Below are 18,798 nucleotides of genomic sequence, written 5' to 3'. Positions count from 1 at the left end.
CAATACCCGCCAGCCTTTAAGAGACATCATGCAGCCCGGCCTCTTGGCTTGCGGCCACACCGTCCTGAACACAACCCGATCTCGTCAGATCTCGGAAGCTAAACGGGGCAGGGCCTCGTCAGTACTTGGATGGGAGACCTACTGGAAATACCTGGTGCTGCAAGCTTTTTACGTCTCCTGGGAAACTTCATCGTAGCTCTTAATACTCTCTATCTGTCTGGAGGAGATATAATTGAAGTATTGTACACGTACCCGGCTACTTTCAACAGCCTTTGCTGCACTGATATTTTTCCCTCCATTTTCCTTTTTTTTTTTTTTTTTTTTTTTCTGGAAGTTCCGTCAATACCCGCCAGCCTTTAAGAGACATCATGCAGCCAGGCCTCTTGGCTTGCGGCCACACCGTCCTGAACGCGCCCGATCTCATCAGATCTCGGAAGCTAACGGGGCAGGGCCTGGTCAGTACTTGGATGGGTGACCTCCTGGAAATACCAGGTGCTGCAAGTTTTTTACGTCTCCTGGGTAACTTCATCATAACTCTTAATACTCTCTTTCAGTCTGTAGGAGATATTATTGAAGAATTGTACACGTACCCGGCTACTTTCAAAACCCTTTGCTGCACTGATATTTTTCCCTCCATTTTTCTTTTTTCTTTTTTTTTTGCTGGAAGTTCCGTCAATACCCGCCAGCCTTAAAGAGACATCATGCAGCCGGTCCTCTCGGCTTTCGGCCACACCGTCCTGAATGCGCATGATATCGTCAGATCTCGGAAGCTAAACGGGGCAGGACCTGGTCAGTACTTGAATGTGAGACCTCCTGGAAATACCAGGTGCTGCAAGCTTTTACGTCTCCTGGGTAACTTTATCGTAGCTCTTAATACTCTCTTTCAGTCTGCAGGAGATATAATTGAAGAATTGTACACGTACCCGGCTACTTTCAACACCCTTTCCTGCACTGATATTTTTCCCTCCATTTTTCTATTTTTTTTTTTTTTTTTTTTTGCTGGAAGTTCCGTCAATACCCGCCAACTTTTAAGAGACATCATGCAGCCAGGCCTTTCGGCTTGCGGCCACACCGTCCTGAATGCGCCCGATCTCGTCAGATCTCGGAAGCTAAACGGGGCAGGGCCTGGTCAGTACTTGGATGGGAGACCTCCTAGAAATACCAGGTGCTGCAAGCTTTTTACGTCTCCTGGGTAACTTCATCGTAGCTCTTAATACTCTCTTTCTGTCTCCAGGAGATATAATTGAAGAATTGTACACGTACCCGGCTACTTTCAACACCCTTTGCTGCACTGGTATATTTCCCTCTATTTTTCTTTTTTTTTTTTTGCTGGCAGTTCCGTCAATACCCGCCAGCCTTTAAGAGACATCATGCAGCCAGGCATCTCGGCTTGCGGCCACACCATCCTGAACGCGCCCGATCTCGTGAGATCTCGGAAGCTAAACGGGGCAGGACCTGGTCAGTACATGAATGTGAGACCTCCTGGAAATACCTAGTGCTGCAAGCTTTTACGTCTCCTGGGTAACTTTATCGTAGCTCTTAATACTCTCTCTCTGTCTGGAGGAGATATAATTGAAGTATTGTACACGTATCCAGTTACTGTCAACACCCTTTGCTGCACTGATATTTTTCCATCCATTTTTCTTTTTTCTTTTTTTATATTTTTTTATTGCTGGAAATTCCGTCAATACCCGCCAGCCTTTAAGAGACATCATGCAGCCAGACATCTCGGCTTGCGGACACACCGTCCTGAACGTGCCCGATCTCGTCAGATCTCGGAAGCTAAACGGGGCAGGACCTGGTCAGTACTTGAATGTGAGACCTCCTGGAAATACCTGGTGCTGCAAGCTTTTACGTCTCCTGGGTAACTTTATCGTAGCTCTTAATACTCTCTATCTGTCTGGAGGAGATATAATTGAAGAATTGTACACGTACCCGGCTACCTTCAACACGCTTTGCTGCACTGATATTTTTCCCTCCATTTTTCTTTTTTCTTTTGTTTTTTGCTGGAAGTTCCATCAATACCCTCCAGCCTTTAAGAGACATCATGCAGCCAGGCCTCTTGGCTTGAGACCACACCGTCCTGAAGACGCAAGATCTCGTCAGATCTCGGAATAAAAACTGGGCAGGGCCTGGTCAGTAATTGGATGGGTGACCTCCTGGAAATACCAGGTGCTGAAAGCTTTTTACATCTCCTGGGTAACTTCAGCGTAGCTCTTAATACTCTCATTCAGTCTGGAGGAGATATAATTGAAGAATTGTACATGTACCCGGCTACTTTCAACACCCTGTCCTGCACTGATATTTTTCCCTCCATTTTTCTATTTATTTATTTTTTATTTTTTGCTGGAAGTTCCGTCAATACCCGCCAGCCTTTAAGAGACATCATGCAGCCCGGCCTCTTGGCTTGCGGCCACACCGTCCTGAACACAACCCGATCTCGTCAGATCTCGGAAGCTAAACGGGGCAGGGCCTCGTCAGTACTTGGATGGGAGACCTACTGGAAATACCTGGTGCTGCAAGCTTTTTACGTCTCCTGGGAAACTTCATCGTAGCTCTTAATACTCTCTATCTGTCTGGAGGAGATATAATTGAAGTATTGTACACGTACCCGGCTACTTTCAACAGCCTTTGCTGCACTGATATTTTTCCCTCCATTTTCCTTTTTTTTTTTTTTTTTTTTTTCTGGAAGTTCCGTCAATACCCGCCAGCCTTTAAGAGACATCATGCAGCCAGGCCTCTTGGCTTGCGGCCACACCGTCCTGAACGCGCCCGATCTCATCAGATCTCGGAAGCTAACGGGGCAGGGCCTGGTCAGTACTTGGATGGGTGACCTCCTGGAAATACCAGGTGCTGCAAGTTTTTTACGTCTCCTGGGTAACTTCATCATAACTCTTAATACTCTCTTTCAGTCTGTAGGAGATATTATTGAAGAATTGTACACGTACCCGGCTACTTTCAAAACCCTTTGCTGCACTGATATTTTTCCCTCCATTTTTCTTTTTTCTTTTTTTTTTGCTGGAAGTTCCGTCAATACCCGCCAGCCTTAAAGAGACATCATGCAGCCGGTCCTCTCGGCTTTCGGCCACACCGTCCTGAATGCGCATGATATCGTCAGATCTCGGAAGCTAAACGGGGCAGGACCTGGTCAGTACTTGAATGTGAGACCTCCTGGAAATACCAGGTGCTGCAAGCTTTTACGTCTCCTGGGTAACTTTATCGTAGCTCTTAATACTCTCTTTCTGTCTCCAGGAGATATAATTGAAGAATTGTACACGTACCCGGCTACTTTCAACACCCTTTGCTGCACTGGTATATTTCCCTCTATTTTTCTTTTTTTTTTTTTTTTTTTTTTTGCTGGAAGTTCCGTCAATACCCGCCAACTTTTAAGAGACATCATGCAGCCAGGCCTTTCGGCTTGCGGCCACACCGTCCTGAATGCGCCCGATCTCGTCAGATCTCGGAAGCTAAACGGGGCAGGGCCTGGTCAGTACTTGGATGGGAGACCTCCTAGAAATACCAGGTGCTGCAAGCTTTTTACGTCTCCTGGGTAACTTCATCGTAGCTCTTAATACTCTCTTTCTGTCTCCAGGAGATATAATTGAAGAATTGTACACGTACCCGGCTACTTTCAACACCCTTTGCTGCACTGGTATATTTCCCTCTATTTTTCTTTTTTTTTTTTTTGCTGGCAGTTCCGTCAATACCCGCCAGCCTTTAAGAGACATCATGCAGCCAGGCATCTCGGCTTGCGGCCACACCATCCTGAACGCGCCCGATCTCGTGAGATCTCGGAAGCTAAACGGGGCAGGACCTGGTCAGTACATGAATGTGAGACCTCCTGGAAATACCTAGTGCTGCAAGCTTTTACGTCTCCTGGGTAACTTTATCGTAGCTCTTAATACTCTCTCTCTGTCTGGAGGAGATATAATTGAAGTATTGTACACGTATCCAGTTACTGTCAACACCCTTTGCTGCACTGATATTTTTCCATCCATTTTTCTTTTTTCTTTTTTTATATTTTTTTATTGCTGGAAGTTCCGTCAATACCCGCCAACCTTTAAGAGACATCATGCAGCCAGGCATCTCGGCTTGCGGCCACACCATCCTGAACTCGCCCGATCTCGTCAGATCTTGGAAGCTAAACTGGGCAGGACCTGGTCAGTACTTGAATGTGAGACCTCCTGGAAATACCTGGTGCTGCAAGCTTTTACGTCTCCTGGGTAACTTTATCGTAGCTCTTAATACTCTCTATCTGTCTGGAGGAGATATAATTGAAGAATTGTACACGTACCCGGCTACCTTCAACACGCTTTGCTGCACTGATATTTTTCCCTCCATTTTTCTTTTTTCTTTTATTTATTCCTGGAAGTTCCATCAATACCCTCCAGCCTTTAAGAGACATCATGCAGCCAGGCCTCTTGGCTTGAGGCCACACCGTCCTGAAGACGCAAGATCTCGTCAGATCTCGGAAGAAAAACTGGGCAGGGCCTGGTCAGTAATTGGATGGGTGACCTCCTGGAAATACCAGGTGCTGAAAGCTTTTTACATCTCCTGGGTAACTTCAGCGTAGCTCTTAATACTCTCATTCAGTCTGGAGGAGATATAATTGAAGAATTGTACATGTACCCGGCTACTTTCAACACCCTGTCCTGCACTGATATTTTTCCCTCCATTTTTCTATTTATTTATTTTTTATTTTTTGCTGGAAGTTCCGTCAATACCCGCCAGCCTTTAAGAGACATCATGCAGCCCGGCCTCTTGGCTTGCGGCCACACCGTCCTGAACACGCCCGATCTCGTCAGATCTCGGAAGCTAAACGGGGCAGGGCCTCGTCAGTACTTGGATGGGAGACCTCCTGGAAATACCTGGTGCTGCAAGCTTTTTACGTCTCCTGGGAAACTTCATCGTAGCTCTTAATACTCTCTATCTGTCTGGAGGAGATATAATTGAAGTATTGTACACGTACCCGGCTACTTTCAACAGCCTTTGCTGCACTGATATTTTTCCCTCCATTTTCCTTTTTTTTTTTTTTTTTTTTTTCTGGAAGTTCCGTCAATACCCGCCAGCCTTTAAGAGACATCATGCAGCCAGGCCTCTTGGCTTGCGGCCACACCGCCCTGAACGCGCCCGATCTCATCAGATCTCAGAAGCTAACGGGGCAGGGCCTGGTCAGTACTTGGATGGGAGACCTCCTAGAAATACCTGGTGCTGCAAGCTTTTTACGTCTCCTGGGAAACTTCATCGTAGCTCTTAATACTCTCTATCTGTCTGGAGGAGATATAATTGAAGTATTGTACACGTACCCAGCTACTGTCAACACCCTTTGCTGCACTGATATTTTTCCATCCATTTTTCTTTTTTCTTTTTTTCTTTTTCTTTTTTGCTGGAAGTTCCGTCAATACCCGCCAACCTTTAAGAGACATCATGCAGCCAGGCCTTTCGGCTTGTGGCCACACCGTCCTGAATGCGCCCGATCTCGTCAGATCTCGGAAGCTAAACGGGGCAGGGCCTGGTCAGTACTTGGATGGGAGACCTCCTAGAAATACCAGGTGCTGCAAGCTTTTTACGTCTCCTGGGTAACTTCATCGTAGCTCTTAATACTCTCTTTCTGTCTCCAGGAGATATAATTGAAGAATTGTACACGTACCCGGCTACTTTCAACACCCTTTCCTGCACTGATATTTTTCCCTCCATTTTTCTATTTTTTTTTTTTTTTTTTTTTGCTGGAAGTTCCGTCAATACCCGCCAACCTTTAAGAGACATCATGCAGCCAGGCCTTTCGGCTTGTGGCCACACCGTCCTGAACGCGCCCGATCTCGTCAGATCTCGGAAGCTAAACGGGGCAGGACCTGGTCAGTACATGAATGTGAGACCTCCTGGAAGTACCTGGTGCTGCTAGCTTTTACGTCTCCTGGGTAACTTTATCGTAGCTCTTAATACTCTCTATCTGTCTGGAGGAGATATAATTGAAGTATTGTACACGTACCCAGCTACTGTCAACACCCTTTGCTGCACTGGTATATTTCCCTCTATTTTTCTTTTTTTTTTTTTGCTGGCAGTTCCGTCAATACCCGCCAGCCTTTAAGAGACATCATGCAGCCAGGCATCTCGGCTTGCGGCCACACCATCCTGAACGCGCCCGATCTCGTGAGATCTCGGAAGCTAAACGGGGCAGGACCTGGTCAGTACATGAATGTGAGACCTCCTGGAAATACCTAGTGCTGCTAGCTTTTACGTCTCCTGGGTAACTTTATCGTAGCTCTTAATACTCTCTCTCTGTCTGGAGGAGATATAATTGAAGTATTGTACACGTATCCAGTTACTGTCAACACCCTTTGCTGCACTGATATTTTTCCATCCATTTTTCTTTTTTTATATTTTTTTATTGCTGGAAGTTCCGTCAATACCCGCCAACCTTTAAGAGACATCATGCAGCCAGGCATCTCGGCTTGCGGCCACACCATCCTGAACTCGCCCGATCTCGTCAGATCTTGGAAGCTAAACGGGGCAGGACCTGGTCAGTACTTGAATGTGAGACCTCCTGGAAATACCTGGTGCTGCAAGCTTTTACGTCTCCTGGGTAACTTTATCGTAGCTCTTAATACTCTCTATCTGTCTGGAGGAGATATAATTGAAGGATTGTACACGTACCCGGCTACCTTCAACACGCTTTGCTGCACTGATATTTTTCCCTCCATTTTTCTTTTTTCTTTTATTTATTCCTGGAAGTTCCATCAATACCCTCCAGCCTTTAAGAGACATCATGCAGCCAGGCCTCTTGGCTTGAGGCCACACCGTCCTGAAGACGCAAGATCTCGTCAGATCTTGGAAGCTAAACGGGGCAGGACCTGGTCAGTAATTGGATGGGTGACCTCCTGGAAATACCAGGTGCTGAAAGCTTTTTACATCTCCTGGGTAACTTCAGCGTAGCTCTTAATACTCTCATTCAGTCTGGAGGAGATATAATTGAAGAATTGTACATGTACCCGGCTACTTTCAACACCCTGTCCTGCACTGATATTTTTCCCTCCATTTTTCTATTTATTTATTTTTTATTTTTTGCTGGAAGTTCCGTCAATACCCGCCAGCCTTTAAGAGACATCATGCAGCCCGGCCTCTTGGCTTGCGGCCACACCGTCCTGAACACGCCCGATCTCGTCAGATCTCGGAAGCTAAACGGGGCAGGGCCTCGTCAGTACTTGGATGGGAGACCTCCTGGAAATACCTGGTGCTGCAAGCTTCTTACGTCTCCTGGGAAACTTCATCGTAGCTCTTAATACTCTCTATCTGTCTGCAGGAGATATAATTGAAGTATTGTACACGTACCCGGCTACTTTCAACAGCCTTTGCTGCACTGATATTTTTCCCTCCATGTTCCATTTTTTTTTTTTTTTTTTTTTTCTGGAAGTTCCGTCAATACCCGCCAGCCTTTAAGAGACATCATGCAGCCAGGCCTCTTGGCTTGCGGCCACACCGTCCTGAACGCGCCCGATCTCATCAGATCTCGGAAGCTAACGGGGCAGGGCCTGGTCAGTACTTGGATGGGTGACCTCCTGGAAATACCAGGTGCTGCAAGTTTTTTACGTCTCCTGGGTAACTTCATCATAACTCTTAATACTCTCTTTCAGTCTGTAGGAGATATTATTGAAGAATTGTACACGTACCCGGCTACTTTCAAAACCCATTGCTGCACTGATATTTTTCCATCCATTTTTCTTTTTTCTTTTTTTTTTTGCTGGAAGTTCCGTCAATACCCGCCAGCCTTAAAGAGACATCATGCAGCCAGGCATCTTGGCTTGCGGCCACACCATCCTGAATGCGCCCGATCTCGTCAGATCTCGGAAGCTAAACGGGGCAGGACCTGGTCAGTACATGAATGTGAGACCTCCTGGAAATACCTAGTGCTGCAAGCTTTTACGTCTCCTGGGTAACTTTATCGTAGCTCTTAATACTCTCTCTCTGTCTGGAGGAGATATAATTGAAGTATTGTACACGTATCCAGCTACTGTCAACACCCTTTGCTGCACTGATATTTTTCCATCCATTTTTCTTTTTTCTTTTTTTCTTTTTATTTTTTGCTGGAAGTTCCGTCAATACCCGCCAACCTTTAAGAGACATCATGCAGCCAGGCCTTTCGGCTTGTGGCCACACCGTCCTGAATGCGCCCGATCTCGTCAGATCTCGGAAGCTAAACGGGGCAGGGCCTGGTCAGTACTTGGATGGGAGACCTCCTAGAAATACCAGGTGCTGCAAGCTTTTTACGTCTCCTGGGTAACTTCATCGTAGCTCTTAATACTCTCTTTCTGTCTCCAGGAGATATAATTGAAGAATTGTACACGTACCCGGCTACTTTCAACACCCTTTCCTGCACTGATATTTTTCCCTCCATTTTCCATTTTTTTTTTTTTTTTTTTTGCTGGAAGTTCCGTCAATACCCGCCAGTCTTTAAGAGACATCATGCAGCCAGGCCTCTTGGCTTGCGGCCACACCGTCCTGAACGCGCCCGATCTTATCAGATCTCGGAAGCTAACGGGGCAGGGCCTGGTCAGTACTTGGATGGGTGACCTCCTGGAAATACCAGGTGCTGCAAGCTTTTTACGTCTCCTGGGTAACTTCATCATAGCTCTTAATACTCTCTTTCAGTCTGTAGGAGATATTATTGAAGAATTGTACATGTACCCGGCTACTTTCAAAACCCTTTGCTGCACTGATATTTTTCCCTCCATTTTTCTTTTTTCTTTTTTTTTTTGCTGGAAGTTCCGTCAATACCCGCCAGCCTTAAAGAGACATCATGCAGCCGGGCCTCTTGGCTTTCGGCCACACCGTCCTGAATGCGCATGATATCGTCAGATCTCGGAAGCTAAACGGGGCAGGACCTGGTCAGTACTTGAATGTGAGACCTCCTGGAAATACCAGGTGCTGCAAGCTTTTACGTCTCCTGGGTAACTGAATCGTAGCTCTTAATACTCTCTCTCAGTCTGCAGGAGATATAATTGAAGAATTGTACACGTACCCGGCTACTTTCAACACACTTTCCTGCACTGATATTTTTCCCTCCATTTTTCTATTTTTTTTTTTTTTTTTTTTTTGCTGGAAGTTCCGTCAATACCCGCCAACCTTTAAGAGACATCATGCAGCCAGGCCTTTCGGCTTGTGGCCACACCGTCCTGAATGCAACTGATCTCGTCAGATCTCGGAAGCTGAACGGGGCAGGGTCTGGTCAGTACTTGGATGGGAGACCTCCTAGAAATACCAGGTGCTGCAAGCTTTTTACGTCTCCTGGGTAACTTCATCGTAGCTCTTAATACTCTCTTTCTGTCTCCAGGAGATATAATTGAAGAATTGTACACGTACCCGGCTACTTTCAACACCCTTTGCTGCACTGGTATATTTCCCTCTATTTTTCTTTTTTTTTTTTGCTGGCAGTTCCGTCAATACCCGCCAGCCTTTAAGAGACATCATGCAGCCAGGCATCTCGGCTTGCGGCCACACCATCCTGAACGCGCCCGATCTCGTCAGATCTCGGAAGCTAAACGGGGCAGGACCTGGTCAGTACATGAATGTGAGACCTCCTGGAAATACCTAGTGCTGCAAGCTTTTACGTCACTTGGGTAACTTTATCGTAGCTCTTAATACTCTCTCTCTGTCTGGAGGAGATATAATTGAAGTATTGTACACGTATCCAGCTACTGTCAACACCCTTTGCTGCACTGATATTTTTCCATCCATTTTTCTTTTTTCTTTTTTTCTTTTTATTTTTTGCTGGAAGTTCCGTCAATACCCGCCAACCTTTAAGAGACATCATGCAGCCAGGCCTTTCGGCTTGTGGCCACACCGTCCTGAATGCGCCTGATCTCGTCAGATCTCGGAAGCTAAACGGGGCAGGACCTGGTCAGTACTTGGATGGGAGACCTCCTAGAAATACCAGGTGCTGCAAGCTTTTTACGTCTCCTGGGTAACTTCATCGTAGCTCTTAATACTCTCTTTCTGTCTCCAGGAGATATAATTGAAGAATTGTATACGTACCCGGCTACTTTCAACATCCTTTCCTGCACTGATATTTTTCCCTCCATTTTTCTATTTTTTTTTTTTTTTTCTTTTTGCTGGAAGTTCCGTCAATACCCGCCAACCTTTAAGAGACATCATGCAGCCAGACATCTCGGCTTGCGGCCACACCGTCCTGAACGCGCCCGATCTTGTCAGATCTCGGAAGCTAAACGGGGCAGGACCTGGTCAGTACTTAAATGTGAGACCTCCTGGAAATACCAGGTGCTGCCAGCTTTTTACGTCTCCTGGGGAACTTCATCGTAGCTCTTAATACTCTCTTTCTGTCTGGAGAAGATATAATTGAAGAATTGTACACGTACCCGGCTACTTTCAACACCCTTTGCTGCACTTGTATTTTTCCCTCTATTTTTCTTTTTTTTTTTTGCTGGCAGTTCCGTCAATACCCGCCAGCCTTTAAGAGACATCATGCAGCCAGGCATCTTGGCTTGCGGCCACACCATCCTGAACGCGCCCGATCTCGTCAGATCTCGGAAGCTAAACGGGGCAGGACCTGGTCAGTACATGAATGTGAGACCTCCTGGACATACCTGGTGCTGCAAGCTTTTACGTCTCCTGGGTAACTTTATCGTAGCTCTTAATACTCTCTATCTGTCTGGAGGAGATATAATTGAAGTATTGTACACGTACCCAGCTACTGTCAACACCCTTTGCTGCACTGATATTTTTCCATCCATTTTTTTTTTTTTTTTTTTTTTTTCCTGGAAGTTCCGACAATACCCGCCAACCTTTAAGAGACATCATTTAGCCAGGCCTTTCGGCTTGTGGCCACACCGTCCTGAATGCGCCCGATCTCGTCAGATCTCGGAAGCTAAACGGGGCAGGGCCTGGTCAGTACTTGGATGGGAGACCTCCTAGAAATACCAGGTGCTGCAAGCTGTTTACGTCTCCTGGGTAACTTCATCGTAGCTCTTAATACTCTCTATCTGTCTGGAGGAGATATAATTGAAGTATTGTACACGTACCCAGCTACTGTCAACACCCTTTGCTGCACTGATATTTTTCCATCCATTTTTCTTTTTTTTTTTTTTTTTTTTGCTGGAAGTTCCGTCAATACCCGCCAACCAATAAGAGACATCATGCAGCCAGGCCTCTTGGCTTGTAGTCACACCGTCCTGAACGCGCCCGATCATATCAGATTTCGGAAGCTAAACGGGGCAGGGCCTGGTCAGTACTTGGATGTGTGACCTCCTGGAAATACCAGGTGCTGCAAGCTTTTTACGTCTCCTGGGTAACTGCATCGTAGCTCTTAATACTCTCTTTCTGTCTCCAGGAGATATAATTGAAGAATTGTACACGTACCCGGCTACTTTCAACACCCTTTGCTGCACTGGTATATTTCCCTCTATTTTTCTTTTTTTTTTTTGCTGGCAGTTCCGTCAATACCCGCCAGCCTTTAAGAGACATCATGCAGCAGGCATCTCGGCTTGCGGCCACACCATCCTGAACGCGCCCGATCTCGTCAGATCTCGGAAGCTAAACGGGGCAGGACCTGGTCAGTACATGAATGTGAGACCTCCTGGAAATACCTCGTGCTGCAAGCTTTTACGTCTCCTGGGTAACTTTATCGTAGCTCTTAATACTCTCTATCTGTCTGGAGTAGATATAATTGAAGTATTGTACACGTACCCAGCTACTGTCAACATCCTTTGCTGCACTGATATTTTTCCATCCATTTTTCTTTTTTTTTTTTTTTTGCTGGAAGTTCCGTCAATACCCGCCAACCTTTAAGAGACATCATGCAGCCAGGCCTCTCGGCTTGTGGCCACACCGTCCTGAACGCGCCCGATCTCGTAAGATCTTGAAAGCTAAACGGGGCAGGACCTGGTCAGTACTTGGATGGGAGACCTCCTGGAAATACCTGGTGCTGCAAGCTTTTACGTCTCCTGGGTAACTTTATCGTAGCTCTTAATACTCTCTTTCTGTCTGGAGGAGATATAATTGAAGTATTGTACACGTACCCAGCTACTGTCAACACCCTTTCCTGCACTGATATTTTTCCCTCCATTTTTCTATTTTTTTTTTTTTTTTTTTTGCTAGAAGTTCCGTCAATACCCGCCAGCCTTTAAGAGACATCATGCAGCCAGGCCTCTTGGCTTGCGGCCACACCGTCCTAAACGCCCCCAATCTCGTCAGATCTCGGAAGCTAAACGGGGCAGGGCCTGGTCAGTACTTGGATTGTTGACCTCCTGGAAATACCAGGTGCTGCAAGCTTTTTACGTCTCCTGGGTAACTTTATCGTAGCTCTTAATACTCTCTTTCTGTCTGGAGGAGATATAATTGAAGTATTGTACACGTACCTGGCTACTTTCAACACCCTTTCCTGCACTGATATTTTTCCCTCCGTTTTTCTTTTTTTTTTTTTTTTGCTGGAAGTTCCGTCAATACCCGCCAACCATTAAGAGACATCATGCAGCCAGGCCTCTCGGCTTGTGTCCACACCGTCCTGAACGCGCTCGATCTCGTCAGATCGCGTAAGCTGAACGGGGCAGGTCCTGGTCAGTACTTGGATGGGTGACCTCCTGGAAATACCAGGTGCTGCAAGCTTTATACGTCTCTTGGGTAACTTCATCGTAGCTCGTAATACTCTCTTTCAGGCTAGAGGAGAAATAATTGAAGAATTGTACACATACCCGGCTACTTTCAACACCCTTTGCTGCACTGATATTTTTCCCTCCATTTTTCTTTTTGCCGGAAGTTCCGTCAATACCCTCCAGCCTTTAAGAGACATCATGCAGCCAGCTCTCTAGGCTTGCGGCCACACTGACCTGAACGTGCCCGATCTTGTCAGATCTCGGAAGCTAAACGGGGCAGGGCCTGGTCAGTACTTGGATGGGAGACCTCCTGGAAATACCTGGTGCTGCAAGCTTTTTAGTCTCCTGAGTAACTTCATTGTAGCTCTTAATACTCTCTTTCTGTCTGGAGGTGTTATAATTGAGGATTTGTACACGTACCCGGCTACTTTCAACACCATTTGCTGCACTGGTATTTTTCCCTCCATTTTTCTTTTTTTTGCTGGAAGTTCCGTCAATACCCGCCAGCCTTTAAGAGATATCATGCAGCCAGGCTTTTTGGCTTGCGGCCACACCGTCCTGAACGCGCCCGATCTTGTCAGATCTAGGAAGCAAAACGTGGCAGGACCTGGTCAGTATTTGGATTGGTGACCTCCTGGAAAAACTAGGTACTGCAAGCTTTTTACGTCTCCTGGGTAACTTCATCGTAGCTCTTAATACTCTTACTTAATACCAGCAGCCACTTAGCAGGTGTAGCAATAGAAGCTCAGCCTGGGGAGACTGGATTTAGCATTTCCTCTCCATTTTGATAACTATCCATAATCATTTCTGCAAAATACTTCTATGATACCTATGTATGTTTTTTACTTGTACTATATTATACTATCAAGTATCAGTGTACACATACAATGTGACCTGTTACATTAATACAGAGGCCACGGAAGGCCAGATCACTAATAGCCACTGTCCCCTGATATTACACTTTTTTACAATCACTTTGGCACTCATTTCAGAACCTTGATGTCATTTTTCAAAACTCTAGACACTAAACTCACACCCGATGATCAAAATGCACATTTTTCAAAACTCTAACACTTTTTTACAATTGCTTGGATACAATACACATCAACCTCAGATCATTTGTTCATTGAACTAAAATGACACAACTTAACATCAAAGTATTACCATTTCAAAATGCAATTCACACATTACATCTGAGATCACTGTCTATTCATTTCATTACAAAGATCTAACTATCAATTGATACAGCTGCTCAAAATGATAAGTGACTGTTGCATTACTCTTAATGCATAGTTTTATGGAAACTGACAAACAGTATTCCATGTTTCGATCATGAAAGTTTCAGGATAATGAGATCCATTGACATCAATAAACGAGGAGCATGAACCAGTTGGACTACATTATCTATGGATGTAATATTTCATCATCATTCATCATCATGTAGCACTTTTCCACACCATGTTTGCAGTGTGGAAGGAAAGTTAGAAATTTTTTGTCTAATACCTGTTTTTCTCTCTTGTATACTTAAGAAAGATAAGGTCAAGCTAGAAGGTCAGGCCAGAAGGTAGTTTGATTTCTGTTTGTTATTTACGATGAGAATCTTGGAGACAATGTCAAACAGTATGATTGAAGTGCCTGCTCCCTAATCCATGTGTTGATCTATGAACTCTGTCCTATAATGATATAAATTCTGCTTAGCTAACTTTTAAGATAACATAGTAATGACTTTCTGATTATAACCAGCTCTTTGATTTTTGTGTATAAAAGCTCTGACTGTTAAAATGAAGGCAGAGCGACTTTGGGATCTACTTGAGTCACTGTTCCTCTCCACGCTGCGTGTATTAAAGGCATTGCAACTAACGCTCCAACCTGGTTGAAGATGATTGTTCTTCCACATCAGATTTGACATTACTGTATGTATGCAGGCCCTTGTAATTGCTTTTCCAATACTGCCAACTGGTTATTGATGATTGATTTCACATTGTGGTACGAGTATCGAGTGAAATGAGTGCTATCCACCCCAGCAACACAGTGATAACATGGAGCCGGCAAGTCATCCAGGTCACAATAGAGGTCAAGCAGTGGGAGGAGGAAGACGTGGTGGTCAAAGGAATGGAAGGGGACATGCACCCCTTCTGAGAGGTGGTCGTGGGCCTCGTCATAGAGGAGGGCTTAGGCCTCACCAGAGAGGCAGCCATGGGCCTCATTTGAGAGGTGTTGGGGGAACGTGGTAGAGGACAAGGCCACGGACCAGACAGCGGCAGCAACAGCAAATAGTGTCCAGTGAAATCCGAGAAATAGTTGTAGAGCATGTTGTAAATCATGGCATGACCATGACTGAGGCAGCTACAATGATTCAATCAAACCTCAGAATCAACTCAGGATCAACTGTGGCCTCAATCATCAGAAATTTCCGTACTGAGAAGCGGCAAGTCTTCAGCATGCACTAAACATTAGGCTACTCTCAATTGTCAAATGACTGTATACTGCATACCAATGTGTAGCACAGAGTATAGTGTGCCTTTTGAAAGAAATGCAGACAGAGTGAAGCAGCTGATGACTGAGTATGTTCAGGTATGTTCAGTTTCAAGGTGCCTCTTGTGAAAAATGGTTGTGAGAACCTGAACCTGAACACAGGGCTGATGGAAATTCAGAAGTACAGTAATCAATCCTTTGTTTTACACTAAGCCAGGTGAGGAACACTGCAGTTGACATTTTACTGTAGTTTTGTTCTTTTTTGTAGCTAATTATTGTTGCATGGCTTCAAAGAAACCTATGGTGTGATTTGATTGTATTGCATCAATACATTTCAGATTTTGTTCAATGATTCCACTGTGTCTGTAGTATTCTCTCTACTAGTCCTTTTACAGTGATGTATTTATGTGTAGTACCATAATGAAACATGTATCACATATTTTGTACTACAATATTTAATGATTGTACGAACAACTACACAGTGAAACTATCGGTATCTTCTGTGTGGGTGATCTAAATAAATGTTACTATGGTATTTCATGATAAATGAATTATTTGAACCAACAAGTCTGCAAGTGCAAGGTTTCTTTAAAGATATGAATGCACAATGCAATGTTTTGAACATTGGACAGCCTGTGTTACAAGTGATGACCGTTTTGAGTTTTGTGTCTAGAGTTTTGAAAAATGACATCAAGGTTCTGAAATTAGTGACAAAGTGATTGTAAAAAACTGTATATTCATCCTATTTAATGTGCTCTTTTAAAATGTACTTTTCTTTTTTATGTTGCCATTTCTGTTCTACCAATGTTTCAGTTGTTAGCCAAAGATTGACAGAGTACATCTCATACACACAGGCCAGACAGCAAGGATTTCTTTTTGAAATTCAATTACAAATGCTGCATGAACTCATCAATACGATTAGAGCTCCTGAAAGCAATATAACTAACTCACTCTACAGCATCTTATTAGCAGTGAAAAGAAACCAAGAAAGTTGGGACAGTCGACTGTTTACCACTATGTAACATCACCTTTTCTTTTAATAACACTTATTAAGCACTTGGGCACTGAAGGCACCTCTTGGTTAAGTTTAGCAAGCGGGATTTTCCCCCATTCATCCATTATGCATTTCCTCAGCTGCGCAACTGCACAGGGCCTTCGTTGTCTTAATTTGCACTTCATAGTGCGCCACACATTCTCAATTCGGAGACAGGTCAGGACTGCAGGCAGGCCATGCTAGCACCCGCACTCTCTGCCTATGCAACCATGCGCTTGAAATCTGGGCAGAATGTGGTTTGGCGTCATCCTGCTGAAAAATGCAGGGATGTCCCTGGAAAAGACGATGTCTGGATGGCAGCATATGTTGCTCCAAAATGTGTACATCTCTTTCTGCAAAAATGGTGCCCTCACAGATGTGCGAGTTACATGACAGACAGACACTCATACACACTGTCACACCCACACAAACACATACACTTTCACACAGACACACACACACATACATACACTCACCTAAAGGATTATTAGGAACACCATACTAATAATGTGTTTGACCCCCTTTCGCCTTCAGAACTGCCTTAATTCTACGTGGCATTGATTCAACAAGGTACTGAAAGCATTCTTTAGAAATGTTGGCCCATATTGATAGGATAGCATCTTGCAGTTGATGGAGATTTGTGGGATGCACATCCAGGGCACGAAGCTCCCGTTCCACCACATCCCAAAGATGCTCTATTGGCTTGAGATCTGGTGACTGTGGGGCCAGTTTAGTACAGTGAACTCATTGTCATGTTCAAGAAACCAATTTGAAATTATTCGACCTTTGTGACATGGTGCATTATCCTGCTGGAAGTAGCCATCAGAGGATGGGTACATGGTGGTCATAAAGGGATGGACATGGTCAGAAACAATGCTCAGGTAGGCCATGGCATTTAAACGATGCCCAATTGGCACTGAGGGGCCTAAAGTGTGCCAAGAAAACATCCCCCACACCATTACACCACCACCACCAGCCTGCACAGTGGTAACAAGGCATGATGGATCCATGTTCTCATTCTGTTTACGCCAAATTCTGACTCTACCATCTGAATGTCTCAACAGAAATCCAGACTCATCAGACCAGGCAACATTTTTCCAGTCTTCAACTGTCCAATTTTGGTGAGCTTGTGCAAATTGTAGCCTCTTTTTCCTATTTGTAGTGGAGATGAGTGGTACCCGGTGGGGTCTTCTGCTGTTGTAGCCCATCCGCCTCAAGGTTGTACATGTTGTGGCTTCACAAATGCTTTGCTGCATACCTGGGTTGTAACGAGTGGTTATTTCAGTCAGAGTTGCTCTTCTATCAGCTTGAATCAGTCGGCCCATTCTCCTCTGACCTCTAGCATCAACAAGGCATTTTCGCCCACAGGACTGCCACATACTGGATGTTTTTCCCTTTTCACACCATTCTTTGTAAACCCTAGAAATGGTTGTGCGTGAAAATCCCAGTAACTGAGCAGATTGTGAAATACTCAGACCGGCCCGTCTGGCACCAACAACCATGCCACGCTCAAAATTGCTTAAATCACCTTTCTTTCCCATTCAGACATTCAGTTTGGAGTTCAGGAGATTGTCTTGACCAGGACCACACCCCTAAATGCATTGAAGCAACTGCCATGTGATTGGTTGTTTAGATAATTGCATTAATGAGAAATTGAACAGGTGTTCCTAATAATCCTTTAGGTGAGTGTACATACATACATACATATATAAGGAAAAGAAACAATACATTTAAAAATCACAAAAAGATGTAATAAAGTACAGAAAATCTAAATGTAATAAAATGTGATCTTTAATACACACAAATATGTATGGCTGGTCGGATGCGTCTTGGACTCGGGTTCCTCTTCATTACGTATAATGCTTTTGCCTTTTGCTATAGCTTTCCGTGGAGGGGATCGTGGGTGAGTTTGTACCATTCTTGGGAGGCTCTGCCTTGTTGGGGCGGAGCTGTGATCCAGGTGAACAGCAGATCGGACATAGGTGGGCATGTGGGCGGAGGAGGAAGGCCGGTCAAGCAAATAAGCTTGCTAAGGTACGCAGCAGCAGCAAGCAGCCCCACCATCCAGTCAGCCAGCCAGTCTGGCTGGCAGTGACTGAGTGGTTGACAGACGGCAAGCAACGGAATGTACGTGCTCTGTGATGTCATAGGAGTCACCTGAGAGAGATGTTTGTGATGTCATCGCTGAGCTGGCTGGCTCTGTGTGTCTTGCTGGCTGTGTGTGTGTGTGTGAGAGAGAGAGAGACTTTTTGACTTTTATCAGACTTCATTGCCTGTTTGCAACACGCAATAATTCATACAAAAGAAAATAAATAAATAAATAAAAAATAGTGTTCCCCTTTGTTTGTCTCCCCCCAACAAGCATTAACTCCGCCACTGATCTGTACACTTTTAAAGAAAGCAACCCAATACACACAACAAAACAACCATCAAATACTAAACCCTATAAATGAATTACATAATAAAAACCAACTCCCCGTCATACAATTCACAAAGGGCATCATTAATACACCAGACCTGTTCAAAACTCTCCAAATCATTCATCAGCCTGTAATAGTTAAACTCTAGTCTGACTCTGCACTTGACCAGCATGGCAAACACTCTCACTGCATCCTCACTGCCCTCCCCACACACTCTGTTCTTCCTAGTCTTATAGACGGCCATTTTAGCCTGGCCCAGCAAGAAGTT

At 44.9% G+C, this 18,798-nt stretch overlaps 13 non-coding genes and 27 pseudogenes across 13 annotated transcripts; all 40 read left to right on the top strand.

Annotated features, from left to right (window-relative positions):
• Nucleotides 1-46: 46 nt before the first annotated feature.
• LOC136720685 (uncharacterized) lies at nucleotides 47-166 on the top strand (annotated as a pseudogene).
• Nucleotides 167-386: 220 nt separating this feature from the next.
• LOC136720644 (5S ribosomal RNA) lies at nucleotides 387-504 on the top strand. Its single transcript, XR_010805594.1, has one exon. It is a non-coding gene; the product is annotated as a 5S ribosomal RNA (ribosomal RNA).
• A 215-nt stretch (nucleotides 505-719) lies between these two features.
• LOC136720630 (uncharacterized) lies at nucleotides 720-838 on the top strand (annotated as a pseudogene).
• A 220-nt stretch (nucleotides 839-1,058) lies between these two features.
• LOC136720681 (5S ribosomal RNA) lies at nucleotides 1,059-1,177 on the top strand. The gene has a single exon (XR_010805608.1). It is a non-coding gene; the product is annotated as a 5S ribosomal RNA (ribosomal RNA).
• A 211-nt stretch (nucleotides 1,178-1,388) lies between these two features.
• On the top strand, nucleotides 1,389-1,507 carry LOC136720600 (uncharacterized; annotated as a pseudogene).
• A 224-nt stretch (nucleotides 1,508-1,731) lies between these two features.
• LOC136720570 (uncharacterized) lies at nucleotides 1,732-1,850 on the top strand (annotated as a pseudogene).
• Nucleotides 1,851-2,405: 555 nt separating this feature from the next.
• LOC136720684 (uncharacterized) lies at nucleotides 2,406-2,525 on the top strand (annotated as a pseudogene).
• Nucleotides 2,526-2,744: 219 nt separating this feature from the next.
• On the top strand, nucleotides 2,745-2,862 carry LOC136720643 (5S ribosomal RNA). The gene has a single exon (XR_010805593.1). It is a non-coding gene; the product is annotated as a 5S ribosomal RNA (ribosomal RNA).
• Nucleotides 2,863-3,077: 215 nt separating this feature from the next.
• On the top strand, nucleotides 3,078-3,196 carry LOC136720629 (uncharacterized; annotated as a pseudogene).
• Nucleotides 3,197-3,416: 220 nt separating this feature from the next.
• On the top strand, nucleotides 3,417-3,535 carry LOC136720669 (5S ribosomal RNA). The gene has a single exon (XR_010805607.1). It is a non-coding gene; the product is annotated as a 5S ribosomal RNA (ribosomal RNA).
• A 212-nt stretch (nucleotides 3,536-3,747) lies between these two features.
• Nucleotides 3,748-3,866, top strand: LOC136720599 (uncharacterized; annotated as a pseudogene).
• A 224-nt stretch (nucleotides 3,867-4,090) lies between these two features.
• On the top strand, nucleotides 4,091-4,209 carry LOC136720577 (uncharacterized; annotated as a pseudogene).
• A 215-nt stretch (nucleotides 4,210-4,424) lies between these two features.
• Nucleotides 4,425-4,543, top strand: LOC136720623 (uncharacterized; annotated as a pseudogene).
• A 221-nt stretch (nucleotides 4,544-4,764) lies between these two features.
• On the top strand, nucleotides 4,765-4,883 carry LOC136720650 (5S ribosomal RNA). Its single transcript, XR_010805600.1, has one exon. It is a non-coding gene; the product is annotated as a 5S ribosomal RNA (ribosomal RNA).
• A 219-nt stretch (nucleotides 4,884-5,102) lies between these two features.
• Nucleotides 5,103-5,220, top strand: LOC136720670 (uncharacterized; annotated as a pseudogene).
• Nucleotides 5,221-5,445: 225 nt separating this feature from the next.
• On the top strand, nucleotides 5,446-5,564 carry LOC136720610 (5S ribosomal RNA). Its single transcript, XR_010805585.1, has one exon. It is a non-coding gene; the product is annotated as a 5S ribosomal RNA (ribosomal RNA).
• A 221-nt stretch (nucleotides 5,565-5,785) lies between these two features.
• On the top strand, nucleotides 5,786-5,904 carry LOC136720593 (uncharacterized; annotated as a pseudogene).
• A 210-nt stretch (nucleotides 5,905-6,114) lies between these two features.
• Nucleotides 6,115-6,233, top strand: LOC136720613 (uncharacterized; annotated as a pseudogene).
• A 217-nt stretch (nucleotides 6,234-6,450) lies between these two features.
• On the top strand, nucleotides 6,451-6,569 carry LOC136720564 (uncharacterized; annotated as a pseudogene).
• A 215-nt stretch (nucleotides 6,570-6,784) lies between these two features.
• LOC136720625 (uncharacterized) lies at nucleotides 6,785-6,903 on the top strand (annotated as a pseudogene).
• A 221-nt stretch (nucleotides 6,904-7,124) lies between these two features.
• LOC136720649 (5S ribosomal RNA) lies at nucleotides 7,125-7,243 on the top strand. The gene has a single exon (XR_010805599.1). It is a non-coding gene; the product is annotated as a 5S ribosomal RNA (ribosomal RNA).
• A 220-nt stretch (nucleotides 7,244-7,463) lies between these two features.
• LOC136720641 (5S ribosomal RNA) lies at nucleotides 7,464-7,581 on the top strand. Its single transcript, XR_010805592.1, has one exon. It is a non-coding gene; the product is annotated as a 5S ribosomal RNA (ribosomal RNA).
• Nucleotides 7,582-7,797: 216 nt separating this feature from the next.
• LOC136720579 (uncharacterized) lies at nucleotides 7,798-7,916 on the top strand (annotated as a pseudogene).
• A 224-nt stretch (nucleotides 7,917-8,140) lies between these two features.
• LOC136720597 (5S ribosomal RNA) lies at nucleotides 8,141-8,259 on the top strand. Its single transcript, XR_010805584.1, has one exon. It is a non-coding gene; the product is annotated as a 5S ribosomal RNA (ribosomal RNA).
• A 219-nt stretch (nucleotides 8,260-8,478) lies between these two features.
• LOC136720655 (5S ribosomal RNA) lies at nucleotides 8,479-8,596 on the top strand. Its single transcript, XR_010805604.1, has one exon. It is a non-coding gene; the product is annotated as a 5S ribosomal RNA (ribosomal RNA).
• Nucleotides 8,597-8,812: 216 nt separating this feature from the next.
• Nucleotides 8,813-8,931, top strand: LOC136720628 (uncharacterized; annotated as a pseudogene).
• A 221-nt stretch (nucleotides 8,932-9,152) lies between these two features.
• LOC136720571 (uncharacterized) lies at nucleotides 9,153-9,271 on the top strand (annotated as a pseudogene).
• Nucleotides 9,272-9,481: 210 nt separating this feature from the next.
• On the top strand, nucleotides 9,482-9,600 carry LOC136720581 (uncharacterized; annotated as a pseudogene).
• A 224-nt stretch (nucleotides 9,601-9,824) lies between these two features.
• On the top strand, nucleotides 9,825-9,943 carry LOC136720656 (5S ribosomal RNA). Its single transcript, XR_010805605.1, has one exon. It is a non-coding gene; the product is annotated as a 5S ribosomal RNA (ribosomal RNA).
• A 222-nt stretch (nucleotides 9,944-10,165) lies between these two features.
• On the top strand, nucleotides 10,166-10,284 carry LOC136720584 (uncharacterized; annotated as a pseudogene).
• Nucleotides 10,285-10,494: 210 nt separating this feature from the next.
• On the top strand, nucleotides 10,495-10,613 carry LOC136720580 (uncharacterized; annotated as a pseudogene).
• A 215-nt stretch (nucleotides 10,614-10,828) lies between these two features.
• Nucleotides 10,829-10,947, top strand: LOC136720585 (5S ribosomal RNA). Its single transcript, XR_010805583.1, has one exon. It is a non-coding gene; the product is annotated as a 5S ribosomal RNA (ribosomal RNA).
• Nucleotides 10,948-11,165: 218 nt separating this feature from the next.
• Nucleotides 11,166-11,284, top strand: LOC136720563 (uncharacterized; annotated as a pseudogene).
• Nucleotides 11,285-11,493: 209 nt separating this feature from the next.
• LOC136720592 (uncharacterized) lies at nucleotides 11,494-11,612 on the top strand (annotated as a pseudogene).
• A 213-nt stretch (nucleotides 11,613-11,825) lies between these two features.
• On the top strand, nucleotides 11,826-11,944 carry LOC136720679 (uncharacterized; annotated as a pseudogene).
• Nucleotides 11,945-12,163: 219 nt separating this feature from the next.
• LOC136720589 (uncharacterized) lies at nucleotides 12,164-12,282 on the top strand (annotated as a pseudogene).
• Nucleotides 12,283-12,496: 214 nt separating this feature from the next.
• Nucleotides 12,497-12,615, top strand: LOC136720612 (uncharacterized; annotated as a pseudogene).
• Nucleotides 12,616-12,818: 203 nt separating this feature from the next.
• On the top strand, nucleotides 12,819-12,937 carry LOC136720673 (uncharacterized; annotated as a pseudogene).
• Nucleotides 12,938-13,142: 205 nt separating this feature from the next.
• LOC136720624 (uncharacterized) lies at nucleotides 13,143-13,261 on the top strand (annotated as a pseudogene).
• Nucleotides 13,262-17,941: 4,680 nt separating this feature from the next.
• LOC136720640 (U5 spliceosomal RNA) lies at nucleotides 17,942-18,056 on the top strand. The gene has a single exon (XR_010805591.1). It is a non-coding gene; the product is annotated as a U5 spliceosomal RNA (small nuclear RNA).
• Nucleotides 18,057-18,798: the final 742 nt, after the last annotated feature.

The sequence above is a fragment of the Amia ocellicauda genome, unplaced genomic scaffold (genome assembly GCF_036373705.1).
Source record: "Amia ocellicauda isolate fAmiCal2 unplaced genomic scaffold, fAmiCal2.hap1 HAP1_SCAFFOLD_107, whole genome shotgun sequence".
Lineage (NCBI taxonomy): Eukaryota > Metazoa > Chordata > Actinopteri > Amiiformes > Amiidae > Amia > Amia ocellicauda.
This window is presented reverse-complemented; position numbering and strand designations above follow the sequence as displayed.